Here is a 12,500-nt window from a genome sequence, read left to right on the forward strand (position 1 = left end):
AACAGGGGAGCACAGGACAGTTCTGCGGCCAATTTGTCTGCAGCGGTAGTCCTTCGTCACAATGTTGTTTCAAACCAAACTCACCAGCGGAAGAGGCCCAGTCCGTCCTGAGGGACAGCCAGTACAGTACAGAGGTACAGTAACTCCCGTGCTGTCGGAGAATCACAAGCTTGTCTATTAGGCCCTGCCTACACGAACACGGGTATTTTCAAACATGTCACTTTTTCTACGCGGTTTGGCTGTTCGTCCGCACGGAAAGGCAGTATCAGGTCACTGAAACCTAACATGGATGAGGATTTTAAGAGACACCGGTAGCAGTGTTGTCATGTGGACAGTAAAACCAGAGTTTTTGCCTTGTGAGTGCGCTGTTATCTGCTGTGTTTGATGTCAGATTGTGTGCCACTTTGTTTACAATTTTATAAGGCTCTGATTCGCCAACATGGCTTTACGGTTAGGGCCATATTGCCGCCTGGTGGTTTGGCATGCTCTTGACAGCGCTTCACGGCGTGATTAGATTTTTAGATTTTTATTAAAACAAAGGAAGAAAAACTAGGACTAAGCCTTAGACTCAAAAGGCTCACTTGGTTTTATTTTCATTGGCCAACTTTGTATTGAAATTCAAATGAAGCATTTTTTTGTTTGCTTGCTGGGATCCCGAAGAGGAGTTCACTTTTGTAATATGGACTCTTGTGGAGATTAGAACTGAGATAAGGACTCATTCATTGGTGGATAAACTGCGGGTTTTGTATTGAGTACTTACTGTATAATACACTGTGGTGAACAGCAAGTTATTACAATATTTGCACAAAGCAGCATCATGACAGTGAACTCCCATTTTAAGTTGAATACTGGAGAATAACTGATGTAACATAATGTTGTGGAGTCATTTTCAGCCATTAATGGGATTGTGATCTGTAGCATGGAAAAAGCATTGTAAAAAACTAATTAAAACAACTTAATTGTGTTTTATTTACTTTAATGAATGAAATAAATACAGAATATTACACATTTAGACAAGCTCATGATGTGCTTGTTTTCAATGTGGAAAGATATCTCATCAAACTTCAATCAAACCAAAACAATAAAGTATAGCTCAGCAAAGTGGTCAAGTCAGACCTTGATTAAAGCAACTCTGTCCCCTAGAAATTACGTTTTTATAGTGCTAAATTGTATTCCCAATTACATTGTGGTGACAAACGTTATCACTGCCTGGATTAGTTCAGAGGCAATGTTTTTTTGAGTGAATGGAGCACTACATTTATCAACCACACCGGTGCTGCAGGGAGGTGGTTGGGGAGGATGAGAAGTGAAAGATTTTGGTATAATGTTCATAAACATTTTCTGAATTAAACCAGAGATCTTTCCCTAACCATCACCAAGTGATGCCAGTGCCTAAACATTACATTTATTCAGCTGAAACTAATCAATCAAAAATTGCTAGAAACATGCAAGTACATTAACTTCATCAAACATGCTGAACTGCTTCAAGTACAACATTTAGAAAATAATGAGATAGAGAAAGAGTTAAAGAGGGCGAAGGGGCAGTGTGAACAGATGTGTTTTCACATCTGCTATGCGATGGAAGATGTGTGGGTTTGTGCTGTCCTTTTAATAGGGAGCTTATTCCACCGTTGTGGAGACAAGACAGCAAAAATTCAACAAAATGCAGTTGATTTGGTCACAATTTAAGAAAAACAAACAAGTTACCAAGAAAACCAACAAGTCCTCGAACCTGAACCAACCTCCAAATATGACTCATGAGCGGACATGGAGACTGCAACGACACAAAGAAGGTGAACCTCTGCTGCTAGCAGATTGGCCGTGAGGCCGAGATTCACCGGTTGACATGCATACAATCACTGACTTAGATTTAGGCACACACCCCTGTGAAGAGTTAGGGAAGGGTTAGGGGCTACGGGAGGCTGTCAATACCTTTAAGACTAACATAGTTAGCTAGCTAGATAACGCTAACGCTATGAAGCAAACATAGCTAAAACTACTCGATTTAAAAAAAACAAATCAATCGCGTTAACCACGGGAATCGACCGCCAGCGTCACTTAAATAACTCCCAAGTAAGGCCAGAACAAAGGGAATTACAAATTAGCAGTTTGCTGGTTATTACACTTTTTGTGTATGTAACAGTACATTTAAATGAAATGTGCGCAATACACTACTTTAGAATTCATTCTTCAATTTTGCGCGTAACAATGCGATTAAAATTTTTAAATGTTGCCCAGCGCTAATATATATATATATATAGATATAGATATAGATATATATATATATATATATAGAGAGAGAGATTTATGTTTGTGGTGATATCTTTCTCTCAAATACATTTTGATGACTGAAAGTGCAATACATATCAATGTTTAAAAGTTGTATATGTTTAATTTTGCAGGTGGGAGTGTAGTTTTACAGTGTTTCTCATATTTTTAAAAATAGACTAAGGTTGTGAAATAACACTTATTTGCACTGAATGGGAAATGATGATGTTCGAGAAAAATGAATAAGGTTGTAGAGAACAGTGCACTACATACATACATTTGCGAGCTGTTTTACATCTACATTTGGAACAGATGGGCTTGGAGCTGAGGGCCACAGTGAGGTTAGGGAAGTATTGAGCAACAGATTAACACATTGTTTGTTTTAATGAGATGTGTTGAGAAGAAGACAAAAAAGAATACCAGCCTCACCCATGAAGGTTCTCTTTCAGTAGATATAGTCCTGACTAGATGACGTGTACAGTGGAGAGAAGAAAATCATACAATGTGATTTTCTGGATTTCTGTTTTAGATTACGTCTCTCACAGTTGAAGTGTACCTATGATAAAAATTACAGACCTCTACATGCTTTGTAAGTAGGAAAACCTGCAAAATCAGCAGTGTATCAAATACTTGTTCTCCCCACTGTATTTTTGTGCATATGAATGCCCTGTAAGTTTATATTCTTAGGTTTCCATTCAGTTCAGAGGCTAATATCAACATCCCTTTATAAGTCTGTGTTGTTTGGGTTTGTCCTCACAGTCTGGTAAATGGCCAAAGTGGAATGTGTTTTTCAATGGCTAAATGCCAATATTTAGAGAGCAGGGCCGATATGTAATGCTGATATCAAAACAAAGAGAAGTCATGTATAATTATATCCATAATTCCATGCAGAGTACAATCTAATATGCAAGATTATCTCAGCCAGTAACGTGTTGTTTTAGATGGATTTTTCATTAATAAATGAAATAGAAAAAAACATTGGCTTATGCTGTAGATTTCAGAACGAGACTGATGTTTAAGGGAGAGTGGGGTCAGCCGCTAGCCAGTAATGGTTTTAGATTAGTCTTGTTGTCATTTAGGATGATTAATCAGCCGTTGGGACTGCAGGTATTGGCTCATGCAGATTATCTCAAAATGTCTGATATCGGTCCGATTTTCCGGCCGATCTATCTTTATCTGTCACTTCCATTTATTTACCAGATGTTCCACCGGTGCAACAAGTCTATGTAATTACCTACAGTTATGTCCTTCCCAAAGATAAGCGTCCATAGGCTACATGCTGGTCATATTTCCTTCCTTCCTTCCTTCTTGCTCCAGATCATTTAATAAAGCCTTCTTATATTTCCACTTCAATGTGCCTTGCCCAGTTTGCCCTTTGTACTGCACCTTCTAATATTTTGATAAAATAGAGGTGGATTTTCCCTTTGTTTGCCTACCTGCTTCACACGGGGCTGCTGTGGCTTAGACGTAGATGCTTAGGCCCCGTAAACAGAATGATGGCGGTTCGATCCCCAGCTCCTCCTGTCTGCATGTCAAACTGTCCTTGGGTAAGATACTGAATCATAAATTGCTCCAGAAGGCTGTGCCATCGGTGTGTGAGTGCGTGTGAATGATTAGTTTCTGATGAGCAGTTGGCAGCTTGCATGGGAGCCTCTGCCATCAGAGTATGAATGTGTCTGAATGGGGTGAATGTGACATGTAGTGTAAAGCGCTTTGAGTGGTCCATTTACCTTTTACCACAGGGCACCTGTTGGGAGTATCTGTGCCAAGCAGCGTTTCTTTTTGTTGGCTAGTTGAGAAGTTTGGAAGCTCCTTCTGTCTACATGTGTCCTCAAGCAAGACACTGAACTCCTAATTTCTTCCATTGCATGTATGCCAAAAAAGTCACTTTGCAACTGTGTGGATGGTCCCTGCTCACCGAATCCTAAAGCGGAAGTCAGTGAACTCCTGGATGATTTAGATTTTATTTTTGTAGAAGCAGCAGCCCGTAGCTCCTTTAAACTTTGCTACACTTTTGTTTTTTATCTGTTTTTTTTTTTACGGCTTTATTGCTAAAACATGCGTTACCTCTGACATAAATAAATTGGAAGATGAAGACAGGGTTTTTGGATTAAAGAGCAGCAGACCTCGATCCAACCGGACCAGGCACCACGGCGGGTTCGGTGATCACTCAGAAGAGAGGAAAGAGAGCCAGGAGAGGAGCCATGCTGGCCTAGCTTGGACTTAATTTTGCTCCTAAGGAGCTGTTCCTGGACAGAATGGGACTCAAGTTGAACAGACAACGAAATTCAGAGACTGTTGTGCCCACGTCGTTACAGAGACCTGCCCCATCAACATCCCGGATCAAGCACTCGGCAGGTGGTCCCTGTTCCGAGCTGGGAGCGCAAGACTCCGGCAAGATGAGCAGAGGTGGACTCTGTGTTTTACATCGATGATGCTTGGTGCTCAAACGTAGTCTTACATCAATTCTGCTACTACAATTGCAAGACCTATAGTGGTTTCTTCATTGCCACTAAATGCCAGCTCCTGCTTGGCCAGGAAGAATGTAGCAATCTTTTAATGTGTCTCAAATTCTTTTCACCTACACAACGTTCTCTGGTCTTTGTTTGACTGATCAAAGTCCAGATCCAGAATCATCCAAAAGATTTTAAGATGACATGACTCTGTGTGTGCGAGGAGGATTTCTAATGCATGGACAGAAAGGTCTTCTCTCTGATATGTTCAACCATTTCTCTGCCCCTTGAGAAGATTTCTGAAGATTACACAAATTGAATGTTGTTTACTGTGCACATTTTGGAATTTCCTATTTTCTTTAATTCCATTATAGTTTTAAAATCAGTATATTCAGATTACACTGAATGACGGAAAATATAATTTGTATGATGTAATGCAATGCAATAGCCCTGCAAGAAACACCTTCCATAATTTTGTTATTGCTACTACTTGTTGGTGGACTGACTCAGTTCTATACTCTGTTTAGAGGTTTTGGTTTTGTTGTATTGGATAATATTAAAAGGTAGTATAATTATGTTTTGTCCACCTCATTTACATGAACAGAAATATTAGAAAAATAATGCTTTTTAGGCGTGACGCGGAGTGTTGATCAAACAGAGGACAAAGCGCTTCCTTTTACCAGTTTAACAGTTTAACTCTGGTCAGTGTTTGATGACAATGAATAAACAAATATTGAAGTGTGCAAATTAGCTGCCTGGTTGTCTTTCAAATTCAGAACAGGGTTAGAATTGAATATTTTAAATATAATTAAATGTTTCTAGAGCAGCAAAGTCCCTTTTTAAACTCTATAATATCTCAGTGGAATCACCAACAAAATAAATCATATTCCTGACATCAAAACACTGAGTGACGTTTAGAAAGAATGAAGAACTCAGACGTCAGTCAGTGTCAGTCCTTCCTCCAGTCCTCCTCCTCCTCCCTGCTGCTGCTGTGATTCACTGCCTGCAGGTAACGTTACCTGGCAGAGGGGGGAGGGGCTGGTTTGTCTCAGTCTGCAGATAATTTTACAACAATGTGCCAAATGTTAAGCTACGTGGCAGATTAAGATAAACAGACTACAGACTGGCAGCTTTCCTTGTTCCTTGTGTAACAGCGGTAGATTAAAATATAGCCTTCCACAGGTCAACATATTTATGCTTTTTGAACAGGTGTATTGATTCAGTATTGGCTTTTTACTCATGGAGGTTTTATTGCACGTACTTACAGTAACGAGTGTGGCTGTCGTCAGCTCGAGTAATTTGGAGTTATATTCACTGTCTCCACTGTGGCTTTCTGCTCTGCTGTGTGTGTGTGTGTGTGTGTGTGTGTGGAGTAGCCGGCACACGGAGAGCAGACCGAGGCTGCAGCCTGACAATCAACACTACAGTCTTTAGCCCTGAGGCCCATTTAACATCACCTTAATCCCTTAATCATCCCTAATGCCCATCGCTAAATAACACCAGCTTTCTCATTCATCAAGTTTCAGGCGATTATGATGAAAATACGATGTATCGGTCAGCACCATTAGGAACCATCCCACATAACTATCTTCTCAGCCTGTGTCATCTTTCTCATGAACTACTTCATTTAGAATTTCAGACTGGAGAGTTCCTCAGTACACAGTTGTGTATCTGAAACAGCACTGGTAACAACTCTGAACGGACTTCACACCAAACAATCACAGACATTACCTGGAAATAAAATCATGTGTCATTCTGCTCTACAATACTGCAACAATTTATCTGAAACAAGTGGTAATTTAGCTGGAGATAGTACAGATGTATCTGCAACATTTCAGTTACGCCTTCGTCTATTAAAATGTGCATCAACTGTGAAGCAACTAAACCTCTTGATTCAACAAACGTAATATTAACTTAATGAGCTGCTGGGGGGGGGGCTCTTTGCTTCACCATGGGATCATACAGGTATAATTCTACATGTGAATGCAAGATAAGATCAGATGTGCGCTCACTTTTGTTTTCATTCACACACAGGTAATCCAAACGTGAAGAAAGTAATTGCTTCATTTGCTGCGTTTGTTTTCTCTCCACCACTAATTAGCCACAGCCACACAAGAAACGTTTGAAGGGGAGGGGATACGCTGTAGCACATGACATGGTCATTGATAATAATGATAATAACTGTATTTGATGAGGTCCGCTCTCACAGCAAAGTCTCTTGAACGATGAATATAGAGTTAAAAGACCTCCTCTGACCCAGTTAAAATGTCACACAGTATTTATTACAGAACTGTTGGACTGGATTGTATTACGAAGTAAAATGTCCTGGTCACCCAGACAGGATTGAAATAGAGGAGGAATGTGGAGATTACTTGTTATGCTATTATTTGACCTTATTATGATTTAAGTTTTATTACATTGAAGTGTTTCAGTACATTTTCAATCCAAGTGCTTTATGTGGAGTAATAGAAGATGAAACCGTGTTGTTCTTTTTTTTCACACTTTGGTACAAATGTTATAGTTTGACCTATGTCAAGTACCTAGTAATATTATAGGCTATTTTTTCTGTTTTTTTCACAAATATACGTGTTATCTTTTGTCCATTTTTTTCCAGGAACATCAGCTAGGGCTGCGACGGCCCCAGCTTCATTTACATTTCAGGCTTGCCTGTGCCTCTCCCATGTAAGCCTTTGTGCCCAGATGCCAATGCGCTCTCTCCATACTGCACCAAGCCTTGTACTTTTTCATTTTGTTTGCACTAACTGCATGCCTTACAGTGGTCACTAAGCAAATGTACTTTTATACACCTCTGTGTATACTGTGCTGTCTTCTGCACGTCGCTGTTGTCTTTCCCTTTATTTTCTCTAATAAATATCTTTTGTTTGGCCTCTTCCTTTCATGCACCTCCCTTTTTATAGCCAACGAGCCGGTCCTCACACACCTGAAAACTAATCCTTGTGAATTTGTTTCAGAGGCATACTGACCTCATTGCTGAACGTTAAGTAGACAGCAATACTTGACTACCCCAGCCATTTGTTAAAGGCAACGCACTGTGGAGGCTTTCTTGTTTGTCTTTATTCCGCACAAAATTAACAACCGAATGCACCATAAATTACCCACCGCTGCCCTGATCGTGCCTGAATTATAAAGTTTAGTTCCGAGTCTCTTCTACGAGCTACACAATTTGTTCTGCATTGATCATTTCAAAGGTTAATGTAGTTAAAATACTCTTCTGCATTTTGAAACAGTAATTTAATACATGACTCACTAAATTATATTTCTGTTAAGAATCTAAAAAAGGCTGTTACATTCTGTTTTCTCTGTAGAACAAGTGACGCTGTGTCACTGTAGACGTATTCCCTTTCTCTGGTAAGATGCAATACTTCCATAATGATACAGCCAACTTTTGTTAGGCAAGAAAACCTCTTTCATGCATTTAGGCTGATGCTTGACTGTGTCTGCTGATACGGACATTAATTGCAAAATGACTGGAAGATCAAATATATTCTTTTACTTGTAAAAGACAATCCTCATTCTGCTCCTCACCTTTCTTTCAGACAGTAAATATTACTAAGGGGAAAAAAGAACACTTTATAGCTCTAAACACAGTGGGGCAGTTACTGACTGGGTGAGTAGTTTGTGGACGGCATCGCAGTATCCTCCAGTACATCACAATGTGCTGTTTAAATCTATAAAGGATGAAAATAACTCTGAGAGGCGACCAAAGCCGGTGGAAATTGCAGTCGTTATTTCTTACAAACCAACATTACAAGTTCTATTACATTTATTCCCAAGTAACGTGTTTAGTATGTATTTTGCAACGTTATGATTTTCTCAGAAACTGCTTGCATCTAAAATGATAACTAAATCACAACTTCCAATAATTTCATGAAGCACCTGCTCAGCCATAAGAACCGGCTTAGAGTACAGAAACTTCACTTTCCAGTTCACACTGACCAGAAAGTGTCCCTGCAAACTGATTTCTTTTCAGAACAATCATGTATCGTCAGCAGGTTCTCAATCCCTTCCAAGGTTGTTGACCAGTAAACAGCTCCAGGGGCATTAGAGTGTGTGTGTGATGTTTGTGGTTATGGGTTTTTATACATGCTGTGGATAAATTATTTATAGGTATGTGCACATATAGCTTGTAGCCTATATATTCATGTATATAGAGAGACCCATTTGAATGTATATTCCACTGCATCTACCATTTTTAATTTTCTGAGCCAGCCTCATCCTGTCCTCATATATCAGTGTTTTGCAATCTTATATTTGTGCCTGTGTGTAGACTGAAGACTGAGAGCTGAAAGCACACCTCACTAAGCGGGTGTAGGCTACTGGTGCTGCCTCGCGCTCCGCCGTCACCTGTCACTGTCAGGGCATACAGTTCAAAGTCAAGTCTGACCCGCCACCACCCCGTACCGATCATAGGCTACACACACGCGCGCGCGCGCGCACGCACACACAAGCCAACGCCGGCACACCAGTAGAGACGTCAGGATTGGACGCAGCAGGGGATCCCCAGCATTCCGTTTCTGCCTCGCTTGGCGTATCATCATCTTTTACCGGGAGTAGATGAGCTGGCGCCGGCTCACACTTGCAGAGGGCAGCAGTAACAGAGGACAGTCTTGTTTCTCCGTTTCACCGGAGCGCGCTCTCTCCCTCCTTCTCTATGTCTCTCCCTTTTCCATTTTCGGTGCGGCAGAGAGAGTTTTTACTGTAGGCTGCTCTGTCGCCAGCGCCGGGCGGCCGGACAGCGCGAGTCAAGAGCAGAGAGCAAAGGGGAGAAGGTGTTTCACCACCTGAGCCCTTTCTTTTCCAAAAGAAAAGGACGCAATGGACGATAAAAACATCCAGGTTTAATTAACTCCGTGTTAGTTTAATTGTAGTTTCCCAGCTTTAGAGACGGGAAACCATTTCATCGACATAGTTAATTTCACGTGTGCGTTGTTCTGTAAGCCGCGCGCGCCGATCTGCCTTGGACGTAGAATCCTCGAGCCCCCCTGGGTTGGTTTAAGCGCAGCGCTGTTTTTATTTTATTTTTTTATAAAAGATCTCATTTAGAATAACACACTCCGAGGTAACAGAAAGACAGTCAGAAACAGTCTTTCCAATTAGGCTCATTGGGAAGAAACTGTTGAGAAACCTGAGCAAAGTAGTGAAAAGGACCTGCGGCAAATATGTTGTTCTGAATGCGCCTTTTCTACTTTTGCTTTTTGTCCTTTTCACCAGTAAGATTGAAATCGACACGCTAAAACAAGTGGAAGAAGTTTTTTTGTGGACAAAAGTGAAAGAAAACAACCGGCTACACGGCGGTGGTGGTAAACTGGGAGAGGAGGATTCCCCGCACCGGACGAGCAGGTAGGGCTGCCCCGACAAACACAACAAACACTACACACGAGCAAAAAGGCACAGGTAACGAAATCCACTGTGTTTATTTAAATAGCAGAACCTTTCTGAAGAGCATTCTGCGGTTAACACGCAAACGGCAGATGCCATTCTCTCCGAGGAAAATGGCAGAACATTGCCCTGCCTCGCCAGGCATGTTCCTAGAGCATTAAAATACCAAAACCCGCTCTCCAATTCAGCACCAATAAAAACAAACAAACACAACTTGTTTAATACAATTGTAACTTTTCTAATTAATGTCCCGACCGTCTGGTTACGACCAGAGGAGCGGGGACAGGGAGGAGCTGACATTACTGTAGATTTTATTTAAAAAGGTTCACCGTGAATAAGTGAATTAAATGCTGAATGCTGACATGTTTGCTGAAAATGTAGAAAATGTCCATAATTGTAATTCTCTATGCACGTTACCGTTGCCGTTACGGGAGAGTAAATTAAATGTTGCCTACAGTTTTTTGAATGGAGAACATGGCGTTCTTTACATGCTTGAGATCTGGTTTGTGGATATATACAGTTGATTCATAAGGTGTTTTATCGTCAACATTTAGTCATTAACTGCACAGACCGATACTGAGGTGGCCTAATCTATAATCTGCTATCAGTGGAAAGGTGATTGATTCCAGACTGTGGTATTTTAGTGTACAGGAAGGGGGAACTTAAAGGTCAGCTCAACATGAGTGTGTTTTTTTTCCTTTTGTTCAGCCCACTCTAAAAAAGGAACAACTTATGCTGAGTTATTTAGCCTGGAAAAATATGTAATATTCAGGATTCACACATATTAAACTGACCACACGTGGAGGAAATGCTATTTGTATTCATAGGTGCTTTCTCAAATGTTTTCACATATCTGAATCTCCCGAATTTTAAACACAAGTTATTGTACCTAATCCCAATTTGATTCAATTCAGTTCCAGACTGTTGTATGGGAAGAGTTTCACTAGTGATTTTATTAATGCATTTTATAACTGGAGAGCTACTTTAATAGGGCTGAGAGCGAAACCTATTATTAGAACTGTCGTTCTCATGCAGTCTATAATTGGGGTAATTTTTTGCAAATTCAATAACACTGAAATTCAGTTTTCAATTCAAATCTTTCTGTGCACACTTTGAAAAGCCACCGGCATATAATGTGATAAATGATTATAACGTTTAACCTCAGTTCTGATATTGATTACAAATAAGAAAGAGGAGCGAAAGGGGAGTGCCTGCATTTGTGAACCTACTCACTGCCTGTGGTAAATTTTGAAGAATAAACCCTGTTAGAGGCTTGTTTCATTGTGTGTGTGTGTGTGTGTGTGTGTGTGTGAGAGAGAGAGAGAGGGAGAGAGAGAGAGAGAGAGGAGGGAGAAAGAAAGAAAGGTAAAGGTCGTTTAATCTCTCTCTTTCTCTCTGGATTACTGTCTCTCCAGGATTACAGTCATTACAAGTCACTGGTTTACCGGCCATAGTGGGACACTTACCTGTATTTAAGATTTGATATTGTACATACATAAAGCTATATGTCACTTGTCATACATATACAACTCAACAAGAATGGTCCTTACTGTTAACCTTGATGCATTTTTTATAATCCTTTTGTTAACCTGTTTAGATTTTTGGAATTGTGTATATTTTGGATTTGCACTTTATCTATATTTTATACTTTGTGCTGCAACTGTTGCACAAAAAAATCTGAATTAATCAATATATAAATGATGACTAATCTTACCTTATCTTAGACTGGTATAAAATATTTTAACCACATAAATCCCCACTAGTGAAAGGTAAACCGACATGATGGACTGTGAGTGGCTTTCTCTCTCGGCGTACGTCATATCCCGGTCTCTCGCATTTCTCTCAACACTTTTTCAGAAGTTAACCCATGAAGGTCCTGTAATGTCCTTAAATGCCCTTATGGTTTTTGCGCTCACTGTAGTTTAAACAAATGTGCGCTCTATTTTATATACTTTATTTGCTGCCCACTGCTTTGACCTTGTGTTCCAGAGAAGTGTTTAACACGTATTCTTACCTTCTCTTCCCCTCAATGAGTGCATGTCCTTGGTCTCTTCACTGCACTCTTTCACAGGTACTAACGATCGGTAGTGGGATAAGTAGAAACAATATTCAAGTTACATTTAATGGAAAATATTCCATGAACTGAAGCTTTATTCTTGTTCAGAAATTGGACCCCCTGTAGTTACTGTACAGCACAAGAGTGGCTGTCAGGAGGGTACTGCGAAGGTGACAGGTGCGTGACCTTGAGTAAAATAATCCATTACCAGTCTCCGTATCACTTTTCCATATTATGTTCATCTAGAGTGTATGCATCCGTGTGTATGTGGGATTTTGGTTATGTGTATGAATGAGTGTATTATACAGAATTCACAATATGGT

General features: G+C 40.3%; 1 protein-coding gene across 5 annotated transcripts in view; it reads left to right on the top strand.

Moving 5' to 3' along the window:
* Window positions 1-12,500, top strand: part of tenm3 (teneurin transmembrane protein 3) — an 824,111-nt gene that overhangs the window by 473,670 nt on the left and 337,941 nt on the right. For 2 of the 5 annotated variants that reach the window (XM_038714619.1, XM_038714621.1), the window contains exon 1: window positions 9,230-10,082. The exons of 1 other annotated variant lie outside the window; for it this stretch is intronic. The gene's annotated coding sequence lies outside the window, so the exon portion shown is untranslated. Of the gene's footprint in view, window positions 1-9,228; window positions 10,083-12,500 lie in introns of those variants that run through there. 2 more of the 5 variants (XM_038714620.1, XM_038714622.1) reach the window with 2 other exon arrangements.

The sequence above is a fragment of the Micropterus salmoides genome, unplaced genomic scaffold (genome assembly GCF_014851395.1).
Source record: "Micropterus salmoides isolate LMB-PRFRI ecotype aquatic unplaced genomic scaffold, ASM1485139v1 Ms_hic_scaffold_12, whole genome shotgun sequence".
Classification (NCBI taxonomy): domain Eukaryota; kingdom Metazoa; phylum Chordata; class Actinopteri; order Centrarchiformes; family Centrarchidae; genus Micropterus; species Micropterus salmoides.